The sequence below is a fragment of the Callospermophilus lateralis genome, unplaced genomic scaffold (genome assembly GCF_048772815.1).
Source record: "Callospermophilus lateralis isolate mCalLat2 unplaced genomic scaffold, mCalLat2.hap1 Scaffold_66, whole genome shotgun sequence".
Classification (NCBI taxonomy): Eukaryota; Metazoa; Chordata; class Mammalia; order Rodentia; family Sciuridae; genus Callospermophilus; species Callospermophilus lateralis.
The window spans coordinates 3,746,934-3,771,003 of record NW_027514882.1 but is presented as its reverse complement, the minus strand read 5'-3'; the positions used below and the strand labels follow the sequence as shown (position 1 = coordinate 3,771,003).

General features: G+C 36.6%; 1 protein-coding gene and 1 pseudogene across 2 annotated transcripts in view; one reads left to right on the top strand and one right to left on the bottom strand.

Moving 5' to 3' along the window:
* Window positions 1-24,070, bottom strand: part of LOC143387505 (3',5'-cyclic-AMP phosphodiesterase 4D-like) — a 200,365-nt gene that overhangs the window by 28,819 nt on the left and 147,476 nt on the right. The window lies entirely within an intron of this gene.
* Window positions 14,598-14,706, top strand: LOC143640847 (small nucleolar RNA U13; annotated as a pseudogene).

Genomic DNA, 24,070 nt, shown 5'->3' with positions numbered 1-24,070 from the left:
CTCAACTTTCCAGCTAAAATCACTGTTATAATCACTGTATGTAAGTAGTTGACTAAATTAGTCAGAAGACACTTTGGATTTGTTGAAGGCACATTTCTTCAGATTCCCAGATGACTAGTGCTATTACATCAAAAGAATTTCATAGCAACAAGATTAAGCTTACTGGGGACATGTGTATGAACCAGAAAATTTCTGGGTCTGACATATGGAAAGTTCCTTCTTCAACAAATAAGTGCAAACTCCATCCAACAGGAAAACACAAAATACACAAATCTTCAAGGATTGTAACTTGGAGTCCAGTTGGAGACCTTCCTTCTATAGAAAATGGAGGAGTACATTTCAGGTAGAGTGATTCTGCTAACTTATGGGCCTGAAATACCTTAAAATATACACCAAAAGCACTTCCACTAGGATTAAAATTAGAAATAAATATTCATAGGTGCACTTCACTCAAATCATCAACCATCAGGAAGAGTCCCAGAGCTGAGTGTCTAAAAAGTATGCTCCTCTAGCATAGAGAAAATCATGGTGTATAAAAGACACTAGAACACTGTTCTCAACAACAGAGAGGGTTGATGGTAAGCCATGCTTCATTCACAGGCACCCTTGCCTGTGCTGAGTGGTGGCTTTAATTTTCTGTAGAATTTTCCAGTTATAAGCTTGAGCCTTTCAACTTCCCCATTTGCCCCAAACTCACCTTGCTACTGCTTACTAAGGGTTGTTTTCCACTTAGCTTTTATGCAGACTAGTCTCAGAAGCATTCCCAGTGTTCCCATGAAGTCCTATTGTCTACTTTGGGGGCTTGAAGCAGACATGCAGGCAACACAGACTGTAAATTTTCTAGAAGCCTTGTGCCAAGAGTACCTTGAGTCTTTGCTTTTATTGAATTGCCATCCATGACAGATGAGCAGTGCACTCTTTTGGTGTTTTCTAGAAGGAACCACCTGCTTCTTTTCTTTTACTTATTTTTATAGCATTTAAAAAGTAATGATTACCAAACTTCCCCCGCCCCCCCCCAAAAAAAAAAAAACAATTAATGAATAGTTCTTGTCAACTAAAATGTTCTAGTGAAGCTCACTGCTGCTCTTCCATTTCTTCTTAATTTGAATGAACAATATCTATACGTGCAATTACTATGGGGTGTGTTTAAAACATGGAACAATTTGCCCATACTCTGAAGGAAGTTACCTCCTTATCACATGGAAGAACTGTCATAGAAGAGTAATGCAGTATTATATTAATAATTTGCAGACTAATAATCTGCAATCATGAACAGATTATTAGTTTTAAAAAATAAATGGTTAATCAGTCTTTGATCATTGTTTTGATTTTTTTTGTTGCTGTTGTTTAAATGTTTCTTATCATACTTTTAAAGCTGACAGAACTGATTGAATGTTGATTATCTTGAAAGTATTTTGAAGATAGCTTTACAATGGCCTGTAAATTGTGCATATATATGTAGATTGATACATATTCTTGATTTGAAAATATGGTATATTATTACTGGTTTTATACAAAATACTGAATAGTAAAATTGTATAATTACATAATTAAAATTGTATAATTACATAATTGTATAATTACATATTACGCCCCAAAATGGGAGTGGCATAAGTTGAGGAGTCTTCTGAAATGTTATTCAAAAACATAACCTGATTTTATTTTAAATAATAATCATTCATTTGTTATAATCATTAAGAAAATTCTTTACCTTTTCTCTCTCCAAAAAATTTCCATTATTTCTTAAAAAAGTAAATTTTAATTTTATAGTTTTTATACCTTCCCTTATTATTGGGTAGTGATAAATAATTTATTCCCTGCTCCACTGAATATTCTAGGGTTTGATGAGAATACATTCTTGAAAGAAATGAAAATATCAAGTTATTTCACTTACTACACTGTGATGAATATGCTCCACAAATATATGAAATTTTACCAAGCTGGGGAAAATAGCCATAAGCAGTATGAAACAATTTCTGATAAATTAGAGAAGTGAGGAGAAAAACATGTCAAATGTTAGAACATTAATTAAAATAGTCAAGATAAACATTTATATTCAAAATTTTAAAATTCCTCAAGAAAAAAAAATGGATAGGACCAAGAAAAATAAATGAGTCATTTTTATAGATACTTCTATTTGGTTAAAAGTTAAATTCTTATCAGATGTTTTCCAGAAAGGAATTGGAGGCAAACACACATAATATCACCAAGACCCTGAAACTTGGCTCATCACCTATCAGCAAAATTTATTGTAGTCTAACATTTTTGGAATAGTTAAAGAAATTTGCCTACAGTGAAAAATTTGCTAAAATGTAAAATTTGTTTAATGCAACTACAGACTTGTTATTCCCATGTCACTAGTGTTCTCTTTGATTCACATGCTTACATTAACAAGAAAAAGTGAAGTTTTAAAACTCATTTAAAACAGTATATTCTGTTTGGGTATGGTGGTGCATACCTGTAATCCCAACAGCTTGGGAGGCTGAGACAGGAGGATCACAAATTCAAAGCCAGCCTCAGCAAAAGCGAGGTGCTAAGAAACTCAGTGAGACCCTCTCTCTAAAAAAAAAAAAAAAAAAAAAAAAAAAAAAAAAAAAAAAAACAATATATTCCATCTTACTCCATTTTTTTCTAATTATTGAGAAAGTGGATATAGCATTTTAATATAACTCAGGATCTTTATGAAAATTAGTAGATATTTTACTTGTGTTGTTTCACCCAGTACATTTGTGAAAACTGCAATTTAAGAATAAACATTAAGGGCTGGAGATGTGGCTCAAGCGGTAGTGTGCTTAAGCGTGCGGCCCAGGTTCAATTCTTAGCACCACATACAAATAAAGATGTTATGTCCGCTTAAAAATAAAAAATAAATATTAGAAAATTCTCTCTCTCTCTCTCTCTCTCTTTAAAAAAAAAGAATAAACATTGATGTTCAATTTTCTAAAGCTATCTTAAAACAAAGAGTATTGTGCCGATAGAAGTATGAGAATTTTCTCAGGGTTCATGGAGAGACTTACTAGGCAAGATATATTAGCTTTCTGATCTCCAAAAGACCCCAGGATTCATCAAAATTAATTTCAGTCAGTCACACTGGTTCATGTCTGCAATTGCAATAACTCTGGGGTGAGGCATGACTATTGCAAGTTCAAAGCAATGTTCAGCAACTTATTGAGGCTCTGAGCAACTTAGAAAGACCGTGTATCCAAATAAAAAGTAAAAAATGGGCTGAATATGTGGTTCAGTGCCTAAGTAATTCTGGACACTCAAAGGGAGTGAGGAACCTATTTCCCCGACCTACAGCTGCACCTGCTTCCAAATGGGACAGAGCAAGAGGATTTAGTCAAATTTAGCTCTGATTTAGACTGTGCTCTTGTGTGACTTTTTCTAACTTAAGGAAACTTCAGATTATCAATGTTGAAATTTTGCTGAGAGGTGACAGTATAGTTTTGAGTCCATAGCATGAACCCTGAAGCCAGGCTGTGTGGGTTCCCATGGAAATTCTCTCACTAACAGCTCATGTAACCTTGGGCTAGCTTCCTGAACTCTATGAACTTCAGTTTTCTCCTTTCAAAAGAGGTTCTATGCCAGGCATGGTGACACACCAGTAATCCCAGCAGCTCTGGAGGCTTAGGCAGGAAGACTGCAAGTTCAAACCAGCTCAGCAACTTAGCAAGGCCCTAAGCAACTTACTTAGCAACACCCTGTCTTTAAATAAAATATAAAAAAGAGCTGTGGAAGTGGATCTGTGGTTATAAAAAAAAAGAGCTGGGGACGTGGCTCTGTAGTTAAGTTCCCCAGGGTTCAATCCCTGGTACCCCCCCCCAAAAAAAGTTACAGTGATGTTTAAATGAACAAATATGCCTAAACCACTTAGCACAGTACCCATCACAAAAGGGTTATTAATCAGTTGTGTGAGTTTATAAGTTTGTACTGGGTCCAAAGAGTCATATGCTAACATGTCTACCCAATTCCAAACTGAGTGTTATCAGTCATTACAGCAATAATTTGTTATACGTTTATCAGCATATGGCACATCAAGAATTTTAATATGTAACTAACACAGACTAGTTTATGTCAATTCTTTGCTTTTCTATAGATGACATAAACATTTAGAGGTTGTCCCCTAATCCTCAACCCACTAACCAATACTCGTGCTCTTCAATCTACAATAAAAGGATGCCCACAGGAAGTTAAAAACATTGTATTAAAATGCATTCAATACACTTAACCCACCAAATATCAAATCTCAGCCTAGCTTGCCTTAAACAAACTCCAGTGGTGTGAGTCTGCTGCAGAGCAAAATCACTGATGCCATACCTCTTTTTGTTGCGAGGGGGTACTGGAGATTGAACTCAGGGGCACTCAACCACTGAGGCACATCTCATCCCTATTTTGTATTTTATTTAGAGACAGAGTTGCGCTGAGTTGCTTAGGGCCTCGCCATATTGCTAAAGCTGAACTCGAACTTGTGATATTCCTGCTTCAGCCTCCCAAACTGCTGGGATTACAGGTGCAGGCCTGCACCCCTGTGCCCAGCACAGAGCTCAATTTATAACACAGTGTTGTAAGGCTCATGGAATTCACTGAATATTGAACTCAAAGTGAAAAAAAAAAAAAAACAGAGTGGTTGCCAAGATCTGCTCTCACATCACTGTAAAGTTGAAATATTTTAAGTCAACCCATCATAAGGTGGGGGCCATCTCTATTTATGGAGTGCTATCAATCTGTCTAGCACAGACTCGCTCATTATGGGGTACAGAAATATCCTGAAGGTCCAAATAACAATCTCCCTAACATATTTCACAAAGATAAAGCCATGAGGAAGAATCAAACTCACGCCCACTCCCTGCCCATCAACCTCTGCTCATCTCTTAGCTTAAAGGAAGAGCAAGCAGGAATCTGTCACCAGCTAGCTGGGGAGCATTGCTTTCTCTGGAATCATGCTTAGTACCACCAAACTTTATCAGCTACTGTTTGTTTCCTCCCCCAGGAACCTCAGGTCTTTTCCCAGATAATGTGGATAAATACAGCCTGGCCCTGAGGCTGTATCATCTGCTGCTCTACCTGTACTCCTACTATATACAAACCTAGCAAAACCATCATGGACCATAGGAGGGGCACACAGAACCCCATTCACGATCTGAGTAAGAATGTATCAGGACTCCAGAGTAAAAATGTATCAGGACTCCAGAATGTGTAAAATTGCTTTTTCTACCACTTTCTACCACTGGGGGATATTCATTTAACCCTTTTTAGCTGTGTCTTATGATGTAAGCTACTTGAAATTGTGCATGATACATTAATCACAATATCTAAGGATTATAGAGAATATATTCTTCTAAGCACTTTTTCTAACTCCTCTTTGCAACCCTGTGAAGTATGTTGGTAATACTCCACTTGACAGGAGGAAAATCTGAGCTTTAATACATTATATTGTGGGCTGGCATTGTGGCTTAGTGGTAGAGTGCTTGCCTAGCACAAGTGAGGCACTGGGTTCAATCCTCAGCACCACATAAAAATACATAAACCAGATAATGATATTGAGTTCATCTCTACCTTAAAAACTATTTTAAAAAAATGTCTCTAGTAAGACTCTAACTCACACAAATATGCACATCAAATGTCTCTGTGACTTAAAACTGCTTCCTAGCTGGGCATGCCTGTAATCCCAGCAGCTCAGGAGGCTGAGGCAGGAAGTTGGCAAGGTCAAAGCCAGCCTCAATAACTTAGCAAGGCCCTAAGGAAGTCAGGGAAAACCTGTCTCTAAATAAAATAAAAAAGGGACGGGGCTGGGATGTGGCTCAGTAGTTGAATGCCACTGAGTTCAATCCCAGGTACCAAAAAAAAAAAAAAAGAAAGAAAGAAAGAAAGAAAGAAAGAAAGAAAGAAAGAAAGAAAGAAAGAAAGAAAGAAAGAAAGAAAAAGGAAAAAAAAGAAAAAAGCTGTTTTCCAACTCCCTTCCTCTTAGGTAGTGAAAAATTTCACATGTATTAGAGATAACTTTTTTCCCACTTGAAAAGTGGCTGCAGCATCCTTCAGAGCAAAAGTACTTCACCTCCCCAAAAATGTGCAGGCATATACTAGATTCACTAGGAATCTGTGCCTCAATGAAACCTGAGGGGGAATGTGATCATACTTTCCAATTCACAAAATGTTTTTATGTCATCTGCACAGTCAAATGCAAAGAAAAAAACTGAGGATTATCCACACAACAGACAGCAGGCTTTAGTGTGAAAATCCCAGCTCCTATCCCTGCCCCCCCCAATAAAAATTTATGGCAAGAACTTACATCAGAAACTGCAAGATTCTTGCTGAAACTGTATATGCTAACCATGGACAAACTGAAAAGTGATGACATGTCTAACCATTTGCTTAAAAAGTCACCAATCTTGTTTGTGTTTACCAGTGGCTTATCTGCAGGGTACATCAGTTGAGGTCACATTGACTTTATACACCCATGTGTAGAAGTTACATTTAGTTAGAAGTTACATTTAGTTTAGAAGTTACATTTAGCTGTGTGCAGTGGTGCACCCCTGTAATCTCAGCAGCTCTGAAGGCTGAGGTAAGTGGATTGCAAGTTCAAAGCCAGCCTCAGCAACTTAGTGAGATCCTGTCTCTAAATAAAATAGAAAAGGGGATGGGGATATAGCTCAGTGGTTAACTGCCCTTGGGTTCAATTTCAGGTATAAAACAAAACAGAAAAAAACTTGTTTAAATATGTGGATTGATAAAATAAAAACAACAATCATTCTTCATCTTTGAAGAGGGGAGAATCCTTGTAAAAATGCTAAGCAGAGTGTTTGTGAGGGGTGACTATGAGGGGATTTTCTGGCTTATCAGACCACAGTACAATTCTGCTCAGAAATTCTTTTTACCAATTAATTAAGAGATGCTCAGATATTGTGAAAACAATTTCCTAGAAATGGATATCAGAGAAAACAGGTTTGTAGCTGTAACTCCATTCCACTTCTTTGAGGCACAAACTTTTGGTACATTTTCTCCAGGACAAGCACTACCTAGCATTCTAGCTTTTAACAAAATGATTCCAATTCTCTTTATGACTATGGAATTATAGAAGAAGGGAATCAATAAATCTTAAGTAATATGCCAACAGGTCATGATCATGTATAATAAGTTCCTGTCTTCTATTTCAGTCTCAATTTATGTTAGGTTCTAAAAAAGTGTTTACAAATATTTGTTTCCAAGCCAAAGGGACATGACATAAGCCCCCCACCCCCAGCTCAATCTGTTGGTGGTAGACAGAGTCTTAGTTCTGTGGCAGGCTTGAAAGTTTCTTTCTTTATAGGATTCATGATATTCTGATTGATATATTTCATTCAGGGTACCCTCCCCTTGCATCCCTTCAACTCTCCCTCTGACCCCTTTGTCTATACTACAGTTATGGTATATGCAGTTTCAAATATACCACAACAAAACCCACTATTCTATATAATTAGCATACACAAAAAATTCCCCCCCTTTACAGGGGATTGAACCCAGGGACACTTAACCACTGACCCACATCCCCAGCCCTTTTCATATTTTATTTAGCAACAGGGTCTCACTGAGTTGCTTAGGGCCTTGCTTTTGCTGAGGCTGGCTTTGAACTTGCAATCCTCCTGCCTCAGCCTTTAGAGCCACTAGGATTACAGGTATGCACAACCACGCCTGACTCAGAACTATAGTTTTTAGGAGAGGGATCAAGGTACTAGAGTGCATGTTTCAAGAGCAGCCCCTTGTTCTTCTTTTGATGACATACTTCAGTGTGCTCTCATTTCTAGCAGCCCTTACTTCCAAGGCTTTATGGAATCAGCCAGGTTTTGACAAAGCCGTTACCTAAAGTCACCACCAAAAGGGAAAGGAAAAAAAATTCCAGTGTGCTCTTTGCATTTCCAGGATTATCCCTTGCTCTGTTCCATGTGTTCTCTGGCTGAAAGGCTGCCCACAGAGCAACCTGCTTTATAACTCAGAGACTGGGGAGGCTTCAAGTTGCAAGTCACATATTAACAAAGAGGATTTATCTCATCACTGCAGCCCAACAGATGCACACAAACTTCATACTTACTGCAGATGCTATAAGTGTGCTCCCAATTTGCTTTTTTGCTATTGGTGCCTAATGGAGAGTAGAAATAATGCCACCAATATTCTAGGGTCACACTACCTAAGGATTCAAGCAGGCTGCTGGGCTCCATCTCCAATGATAAAAGGATGGGAAATAAGGAGGAGAGAAACATTCTGAGCCTGTGCTGTCTGATCTCTGCCACAAAACTTCAACCCTGCCATCAGCTGCAAACACGTATGGGCACTGGAGATCCAGTGAGATACTGTGATATTCATTTACTTGTGTGTGGGAAGGGTGGATGAAAAGCTACACATATTTAGAGTTTCAACAATAATTTAAAAAGTGGCATGACATCCTTGGAAAAAGAACTCCTTGCCTCTAAACTTAAAAGACATGGGAAGACAATTGCTTAGAATAAATCAATTTGGATGGGGACAGCCACTCTGGAAAGCAATATGGAGATTCCTCAGAAAGCTTGGAATGCAACCACCATTTGACCCAATTAAACCACATGGTATCTCATCAAATAGTGTGCCCCCAGGCCTTCCCAACCCCCATTAGGATCAGCAGCTCTCTCTTCCCTTCTATGGCACTTACTGGATTATGCCATGATGAAGTACTATGGGACTCCCCCCAAACATACCCATGTACTTGAGCTTAAACACAGGGACACTCTATGAGCTGCTTTCCCAGTCCCTTTTCAAACTTTATTTACATACAAGTTCTTACTACGTTGCAAGGGCTGGCCTTCAATTTGTAATACTTCTGCCTCAGCCTCCTGAGTGACTTGGAAGACAAGTGCCAGGGCTCCTTGCTGGTGGCTAGGGGCTTCTGTCCTCTACTGAAAGAAGCTTCCGGAAGATGAGGATCAAGATTTCCCTCAGGGTATCATCCTTCTCTGCATCTACTTATGACATTACCATATTCCTTGTCCACTAGATCTTCTGGGAGGCACCAGCTGAGAAGAAGATCGAGTGTACTGAGAAAGGGAAGAGCAACCATGTGGATGCTCAGGCACTGCTGGCCTCCTGGGCCTCACAGGGCATTCTTCCCTGGAGTATTGTCATTTGAGGGCAGACCTCTCTTTAGCCTCGGCACTAGTGGCCCTCACCTAGAGGTCTCACTGACTGATCCCTTTATCCCCAAGATGGAGTGTTTCAACTGCATCTGCTTCCTGCAGCCTTACAACACCTCCCATCTCTATGTCTGTGGTACCTACGCCTTTTAGCCCAAGTGCACCTACATTGTGAGTGCTGCCACACCCTGGCTGCCTGCCACCCTGGCCTCCAGTATGGGGTCCTGCCCTCATGCTCATCCTCCTGACTGGCTCCCTCTGCCTCTAGAACATGCTCACCTTCACTTTGGAGCATGAAGATTTTGATGATGGGAAGGGGAATTGTCCCTATGACCCAGCTAAGGGCCACACTGGCGTTCTTGTAGGTGAGTGGATGTGCCTGTTTTGGGTGAGTCCCTTGGAACTTGACACACTCTGGGGTGTCTACACCTTGTTTATGGCCTGACTATCCTTCCATTTCCCAAAGACGGTGAGTTGTACTCAGCCACCCTCAATAACTTCCTGGGCACCCAGCCTGTCATCCTCCAGAACATGGGGCCCTATCACCCCATGAAGGCAGAGTACGAGGCCTTATGGCTCAACAGTGAGCAGGGTGAAGGACTGGGGAAGCCCAGGGTGGGAAACCTGTGAGGTCCTTGTCACCTCATGACTGAACCTCTTTGCCTTGCTGCAGGGCCCCACTTCATTGCCTCTGCCTATGTCCCTGAGAGTGTGGGGAGCATCACAGGGGATGACGACAAGGTGTACTTCTTCAGTGAGAGGGTGGTGGAATACTGCTGCTGTACCAAGCAGCTGCTGGCCCAAGTTGCCCGTGTCTGCAAGGTATTGAGCCCCCAGCATGAGCCCTGGGAACCCTGTGGGCTGGGCAGCGGCTGACCCACTGCATCCCCTTGATATCTGCCAGAGTGACATAGCCGGTGCACGCACACTGCAGAAGAAGTGGACCAAATTTCTGAAGTCACAGCTGGGGTGCTCAGTGCCCAACCAGCAGCTCTATTTCAACCAGCTGCAGGATGTGCACACCCTGCAGGGTGCCTCCTGGCACAAGACCACCTTCTTTGGTGTATTTCATATGTGATGGTGAGTTGGCCAGGAATGCTGGGGTGGGGATGAGCAGGTGTTCAGGTCAAGGGCAGTATGTGGGTGGGAGGGCCTGAACCATGCTGTCCTATAGGGACATCCAAGTGGTCAGTGTCTGGAACACTGAGTACTTGCCCCTTTTAAAGGCCCCTGGGGAAATAAGGCAAGGCCCTGCCTGGTGGCACCTTAGATCTGCCTGCTGGTATATTCTTCTGCCCATGAGCATTTTCTGCTGATCCCTACATTCCTGCAATCTCTGGAGCTGGGGTGAGATGTTAAGGTGGGCATTGGACCTGACCCTTGAGATCCCTCTCTCATTGCAACAGGGATAATGTGGACCTTTCCTCAGTCTGTGAGTACCAGTTGGAAGAGATCCAGTGGGTGTTCCAAGGTCCATACAAGGAGGGGGACATGGTGGGGAATCAGCAGGTCAGGCCCAGAGCACCACTGGGGACTAGGCAGAAACCAACCCTGGGTTGTTTGAGGAAGTGCAGAAGTGGGGTCAATACACTGACCCAGTACCCAGCCCCCAGCCTGGTTCAGTGAGTCCTTTGGTCAGGAAGTGTTCCCTGTCAGTTCCAGTGGCCTCCCACCAGCTGATAGCTCCCCTGTCTATACCCCTACCCCCACAAGTGCATCAACAAATGGCACCATCACCATGGTCACACCAGTTCTCTGGAGCTGGCTGACAGAACCCTCATTTTCATCAAGAAGCACCCACTGATGGACGCGCAGGTAGAGCCTTCATGGGGCCAGCCCCTGCTCATGAAAACACCAACTTCACCCACCTGGTGGCTGACCAATTTACAGGATTTGACAAAGCCACCTATACACTTCTGTTCATTGGCACAGGTAGGTAAGCTCTTGGGTGTGTCTGGGGCTGGGAGACACCCAAGAGCCTCATTCCCTGTCATTGACACTCCCTTCTCCAGCCTAGCACAGACAAAAAGTAACCATAAAATATTTACACTCAAATGCACCCAAAAATGTCACAGAGACACGAGCAGGGAGGTTTTATAGGTGATTCTTCATGTGCCTGGAGGAAACTGTTGCTTTCGCTCCCATGCAAGGATTTCTAGCAAACAGAGTGAAAGCTGCCAGCTTATTTAGAAGGCTGGGAAACCTGGGTTCCCAAATCAGTGAGCAAGAATTCAAGTCAATGAAATTATGGTCTCATTTTTCCTCACTTCTGGTTTTAGATACAAAATCCTGACAAGAAAATTTAATGATGTACTACAAAACAATACATGGCATGGTGGTGTTAGTTGGGTGCCACAGAACTGTATGCTTCATAGTAATCACAAGAGGAAATTTTGTGTTATGTCTCCTTCACCAGAATAGGAAAAGGTTATTTTTTAAAGAAAAAATACATAATCAATTGGGCATTATCCCAACAATGCAAACATGGTTCAATATCAAGAAGCCTTACAGTCTAATCCATCACATTAGAGAGCTAAAAGGAAATAAAAGCATATAGCTTACTATTTAATAATTCAAACATTTAAATATTAAAAATAAAAATCTGCCAGGTTAAAAAGAAAATCTATCTATTTTGGATATTGAAAAACTATCTATTTAGATAGAAAAACTATCTATTTTGGATATTGATTATATCAGTATAATTTCAAGGACTATAACACACACACACTCATAACAAATATTAATATATTATTAGTGGCACAGAATGTTAACTTGAGGCAGCTCTGCTCATGTGGGGCAAGGAGTATATAAAAAGTCTCTGTAACTTCCCTCAATTTTTCTATGAATCTATTTTTTCTCTTAAAATTAAAAAAGAGAGATCCATATATCTCAAGACATAAAATAAATAGTATCTACATCTTGCTCAGAAAATCTTTAAATATATGAATACTCTAAATTTATGTATACAAAATTAATACTTAAATGAAAATTTAGATCATTGAATTATTCTGACTATAAATGAAGTTAAATGTAATATATCCTTTGTTCCAGTTATTTTACTCATAGATTTAAGTTTAGAGCAATTCTTGAAAAAGTTTGGAAAAAAACATATACATGATTGCTTTATTTTGGCATTGTTCACAGAAATGTCAGAATTAGAGATAATCAGGAGAAGTTGGAGACAATGTTAAGATAATTATACTGGATTTGTACTATTTCAAATGTATAAAATTGAATTATAGCTATATGAATTAAGCACAGAAGACTTATTTAGTGAGACATATTTATATTTATCCAAGTACATACATAAAACTCACTAGAAATCTGCATAAACAGAGAAGTGGGCATTAGGGATGAAGGATAAGAAAAAGGTGAGTTAGGAGAATAGCATGAGACAAAATGCAGAAATTCATGAGATGACCCCTGTGCACCTGAGATGAACACAAAAGAGAAACAACTAAAAATTTATTTACCTAAATAAAAATCATTTCACCATTTATTAATCATTTTATCCTATTAGGAAAATAAAGTATATACATTTATTTGTTTATTATTATTGTTGTACTTAAGCTGGAGAAAGAAAAGAATGAAAAGACTCTTTCTCAAGGTAACTCAGAGAGTGGAAAAGCATAAATAAAGCAATGATCATGGATGACTTCTTGAGTAATGATGGTTCATCACCATTTTCTCTCATTAGAGTAAATACAAGAGGGAAAATGTTAGGAAATTAAGAAAAGTATAAAATCACCCCAGAGGAATAATACGCAGTGAAAATAATTCTTCTATTTATCTCTAGTGGCAAATGTCAAGAAATTATTTTACAAAGAAGCAAAAAGGAGGAGAAATATCTGAATTTTCTTTGACGGATTTCTTTTTCTATTTTAACTTGATTATGCAGCAGAAATGGATTTCTCATTTTGAAACCAACAAAGGGTGGCATTTTGGCCTTCTCACTCTGACCTTGTGTGGATTTTCTATTTGCATATTCCATCTCAAGTGCAGTATTTCTCAGTATCAAGGACTAGATACACAGCAGAGCTGTGCTGCTTAATATATCATCTGTTCAAAATGGTTTTGCATAATGGCTCTATGTTGCTTGGAGATGTGCACTTAATTGCAGCAATCCATACAATACTCTGTAATGCTCCACACCTTAATTAGCTCTTCCACATATTAAGGGGATGCAAGGAGAGGGAAAATTCTTCTAGATGTTAAAGGAGAATTCACATAGTTTTTCCTCAACTGATATGTCATAAAATATTAAATGACATTTCCTTTACTCTTAAGAACTTTTTGAAGAGTAAAGTATGAATAAATTCTACACATCTTTTGCCACAGTGGGAGGGGAATAGTTTATTTAAAACAAGGGCAAACTGAGGAAAAATTATCCTATCCTAATGTCAAATTTAATGCATGTGCTCTTTACCTTGGCTTTCAAAATTGAAAATTAGCATAGATATCTGGACATACTATCTTAATAAGAACATCATTAATTATAATATTCTTTAAAGATCACTGTACATCCACAGTTGGTTTTAATTTCATATTTAGAAATATCAATTTTAGCTGTTTAATTTGATAAGGTAAAACATATAGAGAAAAAACCTATGATGATAACACAGAAATTTTTATTAAAAATTTCAAATTTATTAAAATTTGTCTATGCTCAATCTTTGTCAGTTCTAGATTTTTTTCTATTTTATAAAAATAAATTTTAAAACATATTTCTGATAGGATTTAAAATGCAAACAAGTAATATTAAAGATACACCAAGATATTATTGACATATAGTGTTAGCATCTCTTTGAGGCACTATATAGTCTAAATAATTTTTTATTTTATCTAAGTCTCAAAACTTTATGATGTAAATATTTTTAAGCAAAATTCATAGAAGGAATCTATGGCCTCAAAAAGGTTAAGAAACTTGATAGGGCATAAATACTAAATGGCACAAATACTAAATCTGGCACTGACAAAGACTGAGCAGAGATATTTAGTTTGATTCTGAGTACTGAAAGGAGAATAGCAATAAGGATGGTCAGAATCGAGAAGGACATAGAGAAGTTTATATAACTTCCTGTTTTACACTAAAGTGCATACTTCAAGTGAACTTCTCAAGTACATTTAGTTTGAAATATATGTTAGAACTTCATACATGTCCATTGATAAATGAAATTGATAACTGAATTATAACAGAATGAAAGGTTCAGAAAAAAATGGAAAAAATAGCAGAAAAAAATATTCAGACCATTCTTTTAGTTATTTTCCTGACATCAAATTTCTTTGTATATCATGAAGTTATGATATGATTATGATAAAATTATGATATGATTCAATCTGTTATACTAACCAAGATATAATTGCATGGATTTTATGACCTATATAAAAAAGAATTAAACTTTAATCATTTATTTTATCATGACAACAATCTTTATTATAACTTATAAAAATAGAATAAGTATACTTTTGGTTCATAAGTATGATGATTATTGGGTGTTCATGTGGCTGGTGTGGGAGATGTGCCTTTCCCTACATCTTGTCACTACATCTGCACATTACTTATCTGTTGTCAAAAAAGGCTAAGGAAGGTATTTTATTAGGTAAATTTAAACTCCTTCCTTCTCTCTTGAGTTCTTATTTCTTTTTAATAAGTGATATAATTCCACCTTACTCTGATCTCTCCTCCTGGGGCCCATGAGCCACCCTAGAAATTGTCTAAAAAGAACAAAAAGAATTATCTTTCTTATTACCTTCCAATACATATCACATACTGTCCTGTTCAATTTTCAATTTAACATACTGTCTTGTTCAATTTTCATTTTTTTTATTTTTTATTTTTTTTTACAATTCTATACCAACTAAAGGATGAAGTCTAACTCTAAATAATGACAGATCTGAACTTTCTTGATCTCTTTATCCTATTCACATAATTCCAGTATATTATATTTTCACTTCCCTGAACACAGTTGCTTCAAAATATGTTCAGGCCTCATCTCCTGGATGAAAATTTACAGAATAGCCCTGAAAAACTACCCTAAATTGTTTAATTATTGTATTTTGCACATAAAAGTGAAAACAAATTTTTCATTATGTGGATTCACCATTTTCAGAATGTTAATAGTATTTGTATGAATGTCAATGTTAATTTTTTCTTACAAGCATAAATACCAAAAGAAATTGATAAAAAATTCTTTAAAATTATTAAGGTACCAACTAATTATAACAAAACTAATGTTTCATTTACACTATTTTTATTAAACAGATGGAAGTCTGATGGCTTTGACAAATAGATAACATAGAAATCAAGATTCAGTGAGGGAAGGAGAGAAAGAGAGAAGCACACAGGCAACTTCACATAAAAAGGAGCTTTGAGGGCTGGGATTTGCTCGCCTAGTGTGGGTGGGACCTGGGTTCAATCCTCAGCACCACATAAAAATAAAGGCATTGTGTTCTGTCAATGTACACCTAAAAAGTATATATTAAAAAAAGAGTAGCTTTGAGTACTAAAAAGTTAATTTTTAACCAATTAATCTCTAAGACAACATGGATCTGAAAGTTTTTATAATTCTTACACTTTTTTAAAAATTCTAAGTAAAAAACTTTCACACACACAAAAAGAATTCTGAGCTAGAACAACAACAACAACAAAAAAAAAACTTTAAAAAAATGTTTAGGAAAACTGAGAGCTACCAAAGGTTTATATTGCACCAGAGCCAGTAAAAATGTGTTTAGGACAGCAAATATTTTAGTATATGAGAAGATAAATCTATACACAACATACAGAATGAACTTCAGTTTCACATAATTCACATATTGTTATTGTTTGTTGTGAAGCTTTTAAGAAATACAAATATCTTAAAAGAAACAACTGAACCTTGCCAATATAGTAAGAATTCTTGCCAAAAATGAATGTATGTTGTTCTAACTCTTTAAGTATATTCTTTGCCAAAAAGAAAAGATGTATACTAAATAAGATTTATTTAAGATTTCTAAAGTTAAATAGCAAAAATGCAATTGAATAAGTGATATTCTAAAATTGTTGGATCTTGAAATATGCATCTTTTTTAACAAATTGAATTAGGAATAATGAGATTTTAGAAAAATCTTATCAATTTTAAGGAAGCTTGCTACTTTAATTTAAGTACCTTTTAACTCAAAAACTTGGCAACTCAGAGATGTCACATGACTCAATTATATGCATGTTTAAGAACTGTATCAATTCAACACACACTCATTCAAATGCACATTTTACTGAGCACTATATCAATATCAATGGAGGTCATAAATGCATTAAAATACTGTTGCTATCATGGAGGATTTTATAGTCTAGTTGGAAATTCAAGACCCTAGAAATAACAGCAAACAAAAGGAAGTGCATAAAATTGTAGCTTAAAAGAGAGTCACAATATTGGTGGGTGCTTAAACAACATTTTTGGCTATGAATTAGCTTGAGTATGGCTTCATTATTGCATTAGCATTCTTCAAATATAATACCATGCATAAAAAGAGCATAATTTTATTTGGAAAAACAACAACAATAACAAAATAATGGAAAATAACTTTATTCCCAGAGAGTGTTATTAAGGTCAAAACACTGAATAAATGAATCTATTCAAAGTATTCTTTCATGTAAATGCTAAAATTAATTAAAACAAAAAGGTCATGTTTAGTAAGGGGAAAGACACCAATAAGTTGTAAAAACATTAAAACTAACATGAATAGAGAAAATCATCAAAGAGCAGCATTTGTTTTGATAAAAAAAAAAACAGTTTCTCCAATTAATAATTATTTTGAGTTTTGGTGAGTGGGGAAAAGTTCCAAATATCAGAGCTAAGGAGGAACTTTTTGAAAGCGTCATCATTAGAGAGAAATGAAGAAATCACAATATGTGACTCTTTTGTTAGAAAGGCCTGGGGCTCATCCAACCTGAAGGCAATGGAGGAACCTCTGCCCTGCTAAATGAAACTCTCACAGCATTCAGATCTCACAGATCTTCTCTTTTCATTTTCATCCATTTTGCATCTTCTTTTTCTTTCTAATCTCATTTCTACTAGAATTTTAGCTTTTCCAATGAATTGTCTTACTCTTTCCATCTTACATATATGATTTGGTTTCTTCACTGGAATTTTGGTTTTGCTTTTATTCTAAGATGCATTTCACTCAAATTTATTTCTTAGCTCTAAATACTACTCTCAGATTTTAAGCCCAGTTGAGATAATTTTCTTTTTCTTTTTTCGCTTTTGATTTCTATATCTCCTATCAATATATTTCTTCTGAATTTAAGGTCAGAAAAGTTAGGGGGTAGCCTCCATTCTGCTTAGTCTGAAATATTGACATTTCCTCTTGCAAGCTTGTGTTTTTCTAGTGATCAATACAAAGGAGAAAAAACAGCAGAAATAATAAATTGATAACTCATTGCTATAAAATTTAAGTTCAGTCTTAAAACCAGTTCCAAAATAAAAATATAGTGACATAAATATGTACAAAAGATTTGATTTTATTATCATATTTTAACTGACTCATGTTTTCATCTAAAATATTTTGAGAGGTCTCCAAAAAAATCACAGTATACATTTATATTAACGTCAGAAAACTCTTTCTCTCTATTTAAAAAGATGTCATCCACTCAAACTCATTTCTACCTCTAGTGTGGTGCCTTAAGGCCATCATATTCTATAGTCCTAAGAATAAATTTGGGATGCTTTCTTGAGAACTTTTAAATACTAGAGATATATAGAAATAATTTTGGCTTTGAGCAAAGAAGCCTATTCTTTATTTTACTCTTTAGAGAGTACAATTAGTCTACATTGCTTTTCCCCTAGGATACTATAATTTTGGCAACTCTTCCATTCATTGTTCTTACCCAAGGTACACGTGGGCCACAGACTTTGAAATAGAAACACATGCTCCAATTGAAGGACAAAGATTTGTCCTAGTCTAATCTCAGTGAAACTTACAAATATGGGGGCTGCATCAAGAAAATTGGGCAAAAAACTTGAAAGAAAATAAAAACCATTCTCAGCTCACTAATGGAATAAAGAAATATATTTTTGTGTTTTATTTTTAAAATGGGGACTATCTCATAACCTCTGAAAACCAGCACAATGTCAGAAAAAATTATTGCTTAATAAAACCACAGCAACAATCACAGCTTACCAACAATAACTCTGAGGTTTATTTTTACCCTTCTCTAATCCAAAGAGTCTCTCTTATTTTTGGAGCATAGTGCTGTCTCTGGCTAATACAAGTTTCCCTAGCCAGTGTCTCTCACAGGCAGACAATCTAAGAATGGCAAAAGGCATGAAGACTGTCATTGTAGGTTCTTTGCATGGCTTCCCATTATACAAGAAAGTACCTCTTATCTTCTCTGGGACTCATTTTTTCTCCTCTTAAATTACAATAATAATTAAACTTACTTACTAGGGTTTCTTGGGAAATTAAAATAACTAATAGAAAGAGTGATCCATGCACTTGTTAAATTAGTTTTCTTACTTCCCTCTATTCTCTCTGTATTTGTCAAGGTTCATTAGAAAAACAGATTCAATAGATTGTTTGCATGTGTGTGTGTGTGTGTGTGTGTGTGTGTGTGTGTGTGTGTTTGTGTGTGTGTGTGTGTGTGAGAGAGAGAGAGAGAGAGAAGAAGAAGAAGGAGGAGGAGGAGGAGGAGGAGGAGGAGGAGGAGGAGGAGGAGGAGAGGGGTAGCGGGAGGAGAGGGGATACAGCTTTAGTTTTAGGCATTTGCTGAGATTGATAATTCTAAAATCTGCAGAGCACTCCTGTGGGCTAGAAAAGAGATGATGATGTAGTTTCAGTCTAAAGGAAGTCTGGCAGCAGAATCATGCTTCTTTAGAAGAACTCAGTCTTTTCTCATAAAGCCTTCAGATGATTGGATCAAATTATGACAGGTATTTTGTCTTACTGAAAATCTATTTAAATATCAGCCACATCTAAAGAAATCTTCATAGCAACGTCTGTAATGGAATTTCATCAAAATTTTGAGACTTATTCAAGCCAAGTTGACACATAATGTTAAGCATCACACTTCAATGTAGCAAGCAGTAACCACATTTCAAGGCAAATGCAATCCATATATTCTATACTCTTGTATAGCAGAAAGTCTATTCCATTTTCTCAAAAGTAGGTGGGAAAATTCAAATCATAGGATAATGAAACCACCTTATCTTAATGTAACTAAATTTGATTAAACATTTTTATTGAACATTTTGTTAGATATTCACCTCCTAAAATTAATTGGTGCATCCTTTATTACCAGAAAATAGGAGGAAGTATGTGTTACAATAGTTTTCCTTATTTCTGTAATAAGCTTTTTTTATCTTAACAGAATCAGATAAAGTTTGGGAAGTCAGGAAATGTCTCACTCAGAAGATCCTATTTAAGATTGGGAATCACATAGGGCTATATGTTCATTACACTTTGGAGGTGGGTTGACAGAAACTAATATCCTAGTAAAGGAAAAGCTTATACATAGAATCTGAGGCAATTGTGAGCCAGCAGGAGATGGGGATAAAGAGAAAAAAAGAGCCTGTCCACCACTCCAATATTAAGAAAAGGAGTCAGAGCAGTGGGAGGTGCTCTGGGAAAAGCTACAAAAACCTGGATTTTCGTGAGGTTTTCTTCTTTGAGGAACCAAATGTCTTTTAGGACCTGTCTGCTTTGAGCACCACTTCAGTGACTTCAGATCATTACCCCTGCCCCAGGGTTTACAATTGTTACCTGCAGATAATATCATTACTAGAATTATAGTGAACAACATTCCTTTTTTGAGAGAGAGAGAGAGAGAGAGAGAGAGAGAGAGAGAGAGAGAGAGAGAGAGAGAGAGAGAGAGAGAGAGAGAGAGAGAATTGAGAGAATTTTTAATATTTATTTTGAGATTTTGGTGGACATAACATCTTTATTTTATTTTTATGTGGTGCTGAGGATCAAACCCAGCACCCTGTGCATGCCAGGGGAGTGCTCTACCACTTGAGCCGCATCCCCAGCCCACCAATATTCTTTTTTTACATTTTTTAATATAAAATGTTTAAATAATTGGAAAAGTAGGAATAATATGACTACAAATACCTGTGTTCCTGATTCTTGGCATTTAGGATCTTAAAATTTAGGACAACATTGCTTCTAAGCCCTTTCATTAGGCAGAACAAGGAAATACATTTGAAAAGTCATGAATTCTTAGAATGTCAATTCAAATTTATTTTTTTTATATTTTTATTTTGTCTCTAACAATGAAATCTGGGTTTCTAATAACAATAACATGTAACATGATATATTCCAACAGGTTTGACTTTGATTCTGTTTCTTTAAATTTATTCTCTGTTCCATTATAGGTAATAGTTTATATTTATTTTGTTTTTTTTATCATTACTTTTTTTTTAATATGAGGATAATATACATGTATTCCTACTTACTTTTCCTTTTTTAAAAAAAATGTTAAAATATAGGTGTGACCCCTGCTTGTAAATATAATTATGGATATTTTCAAAATATGGAGATAAAAGGCATGCCTGTACATCATTGAAAATGACTTACTTATTGCTGCTTATACAATTTAGTATTTACCTTTGGTCTAACAATTTAAGACAAAATTACTTGTTAAGAATTTGTTTGCTCACTTATATTAAAAGTAGTTATCATGATTGTAAGGTTTATAATTTTATGGTTCTACTTTTAAATTATGCATTGTTTATCTGTCTTTTAAAAATTTTACAGATTGTAAATCCAGGTTGCTTCTGGATTATTATTAAATGAAGTGAATTGGACTATCCATATGAAATACTGCAGTGAAAGACTTTTATAAGAGCATGTGTCTAGATACAGAAATAAAGCCATGCATACTGGAAGAGGAGCAGTTATATTCTATATGTGCTTTATTCACTGTGTCTTGGAACACTACTCACAATGTAGAATACTTTGTCACCTAAGGTGTTAGGATTTTCAGCACAAGGTAGAAGATAGCCATACAAAGACTAGTTGTGTAAGATCAATGTTGGGAAATTGGAAATGGCAAAACATCCAAATCCAGGCATTAGAGTCATAGTCTAGGGTATTGGAATGAGAAAATTATATTAAATCCTCAGCCGGTGTAGACACTTCAGCAGAGGGCTTGGAGTTCTCAGTCTAGTGCTGACACCTCCCTTTTGGTTGCTTTAGACTTAGGCCCAATGCATGCTTCTGTATTTTGCTTACACCATGTTATGGCCTGCCTCTTTTTGACTTCTTGCAATATCAGTGCCCATTGTCCACTGTGTGATGCCACAACCAGCATAGCCAAACTAGTAGGTTCCAGTGAGAGACAAAGAGGGATGAGAAAAATAAACACACACACACACACACACACACACACACACACACACACACACATGATTTTTAGGTTTGGATTATCTGTTGAGTATGATGACCCTGTGTTTCAGTCAGGATGTTGAGGAATGTCACTTAATTGGAAGTGGTTCCCCTTAAGAGAAGCTGGTGGAGGCGATCCCCCACTCACTGTCTTAACAGGGTCACAGTGAGAAAAAGTGTTGGCAAAGCCACTCTCCCACTGTCTTGACAGGGTCACAGTGAGAATGAATGCTGGCAAAGCTATGCTGGTTGGTGGGTAACCGAAACCATGAGACCCTTTTTTTATGTAATTGGGACTTTGCATTTTCATGCTTATGCTTCTCACAGGAGGCATAGGTTTGTCAAATGCCAAACAAATTAAATTTCAGATGGCTAGAACATAACAGGTAGTTCATGCCTTGGAGGCTGTTCTACCACCCCTCAGCATATTTAGGACAAAGTAAAAGGCTATTTTTCTATCTTAGTACATTGTGGACAAACCTAATTATGGACAACAATCATCCTCTGATAGGTCATGAGAACTAGTGCACCTTAACTGAGAAACAAACTCTTTGAGAACTAGTGTACCTTGACTGAGAAACAAAGAAACTCTTCGAGAAAGCAGCTCAACCAGTTTTATGAGAGTAAATTTAGAAATTAATTAAAATAGCTTTATAAGACACAGTTTTAGAATAATGTAAGAAATATTATTTTATTTAGATTCTTAAGTTTAGAAATTCTTAAGTCTTTAGTTGTATAGGTTTCTGATATGTTTTAAGGATGATTCATATAAACTTTAGAATATTTTAAATATAAGATTTAAAGGGACTTTTTTATATGGGAATTTTAAATTAGAAATAAAGTACAAGTGTACTTTAGGTTAATGATTTATTAAGAGACTTAGAGTCTGTTATGTAGTTTGGCATTAGTTAATAAGAAAATAACATCTTGGGAAAAATAGTAAATCTTGGGAAAATCTGAAGAATGTAAATTAGTGACATATTTTATTAATGATTCTGTACTTTTAATAATTATATAACTGAAGGTCACATCCTGGGAAAATGTAAATTAATGTACCCTCAATCATGGTTAAGGAAATGTCATGTCTTGGCAAAGTTTTAAATTATATAACTAATGACGTATTGTGAATCTATAATAATGAGAAAAAATGTAATAAAAGGGGACCCAGAGAAAGCTGCTTTAGCTCTCTCTCTGGAGATTGCTCAAACAGAACAACTTCTGTCTCATCTTTTCGCCGATGCCACTCATACTTCAGGACTCCCTGGACCCCGCTGGGGCTGGACCCCAGCAAGAAGCTGCAAGTATTTATTCATTCAGCCCCTCAATAAGTAGTTTTTGAAGACTTACTATGTGCCAGACACTGTGGTGGGTCCTGGAAATATAGCAGTAAACAAAACAAATAAAAATACACATCTTCATAGAGCCAAAATTCATTTGTGACAGGATGTAAACAAACTTAGACGGTGGAAAAAGCCGTGCAAGTGAATGGAGAGGATAACCGTGTGGTTGCAGTTTTATATCAGTCTCACACATGACATGACTGACAATCATTTGTAAGCTTTCTGATTTCAGAAGTTAAAGCAATGCATTTTTAAATTTTTACTTTCTAAAAATTTTCCTTAGTTAAGGAGTCACAATGATTTTATAGTACTCCCCCTAACCTGTGGTGATATGTTCTAAAACCCCAAGTGAAAACCTCTGAATATAGGTTGGGTTTTTCCATGTACATTAATATTTATGATACTTTAATTTATAGATTAGTCACAGTAAAAGATTAATAATAATATGTAAAATAATAATAATAATAATAATACACTTTAATAGTTTGCACTTTGGGGCCATTAATGGTTACTTGAACATAAGCACCTGCAATATCAATTCTATAATGGATATGGTTACTGAGTGACTAATGAGTAGGTGGCACATGCAGCATGGGTATACTATACAAAGGAATACTTCATGTTCTGGTCTTGATGGAACGAGATGAAAGGAGACGGTGAGATTTTATCAAAATACTCAGAATCGAGCATAACGTAAAACTTGTGAATTGTTTATTTCTGGAATTTCCTATTAATATGTTCAAGTTTTATTTAACCAGTGAGCACTGAAACTCTGGATGAGGGGACTACTGTAGTAAGAAAAACAGTGGAACAGAATCTGGGAGACCTGTATTCCTCCTGAAATTCTTTAACTTGGAGACTGTGTTTAGCTTAGCAGGTCCAGATGGTGACATCTCTCCTCTTCAGTAAGGTAAAATGTAGGCTGAGATGGTTTCCATAGGGAACTTTTGGTCCAATTATGTGACTAGAGATTCTTGACATCAAACATAAAAACCAAATCTTCCTTTTCTTTTGTAAGTTTGTGTGGTATATTCCCAGGAGCCAAAGTGGTGGTGCAGAGCAGCCTCTCTCTTCTCCACCTTCCTTCCTGGAAAGGGCATATGGGTTTGGGCACTTTGCTTTGCATCTCCTGGAGCCTTCACCAGCTGTTCTCTGTTGCATTTCCTCAGTTTGCTCCTGTGATGGGGCAAGTTCATTTGGGAAGTGTGGCTGCAAGAAAGACAGTAACAAGAGTAG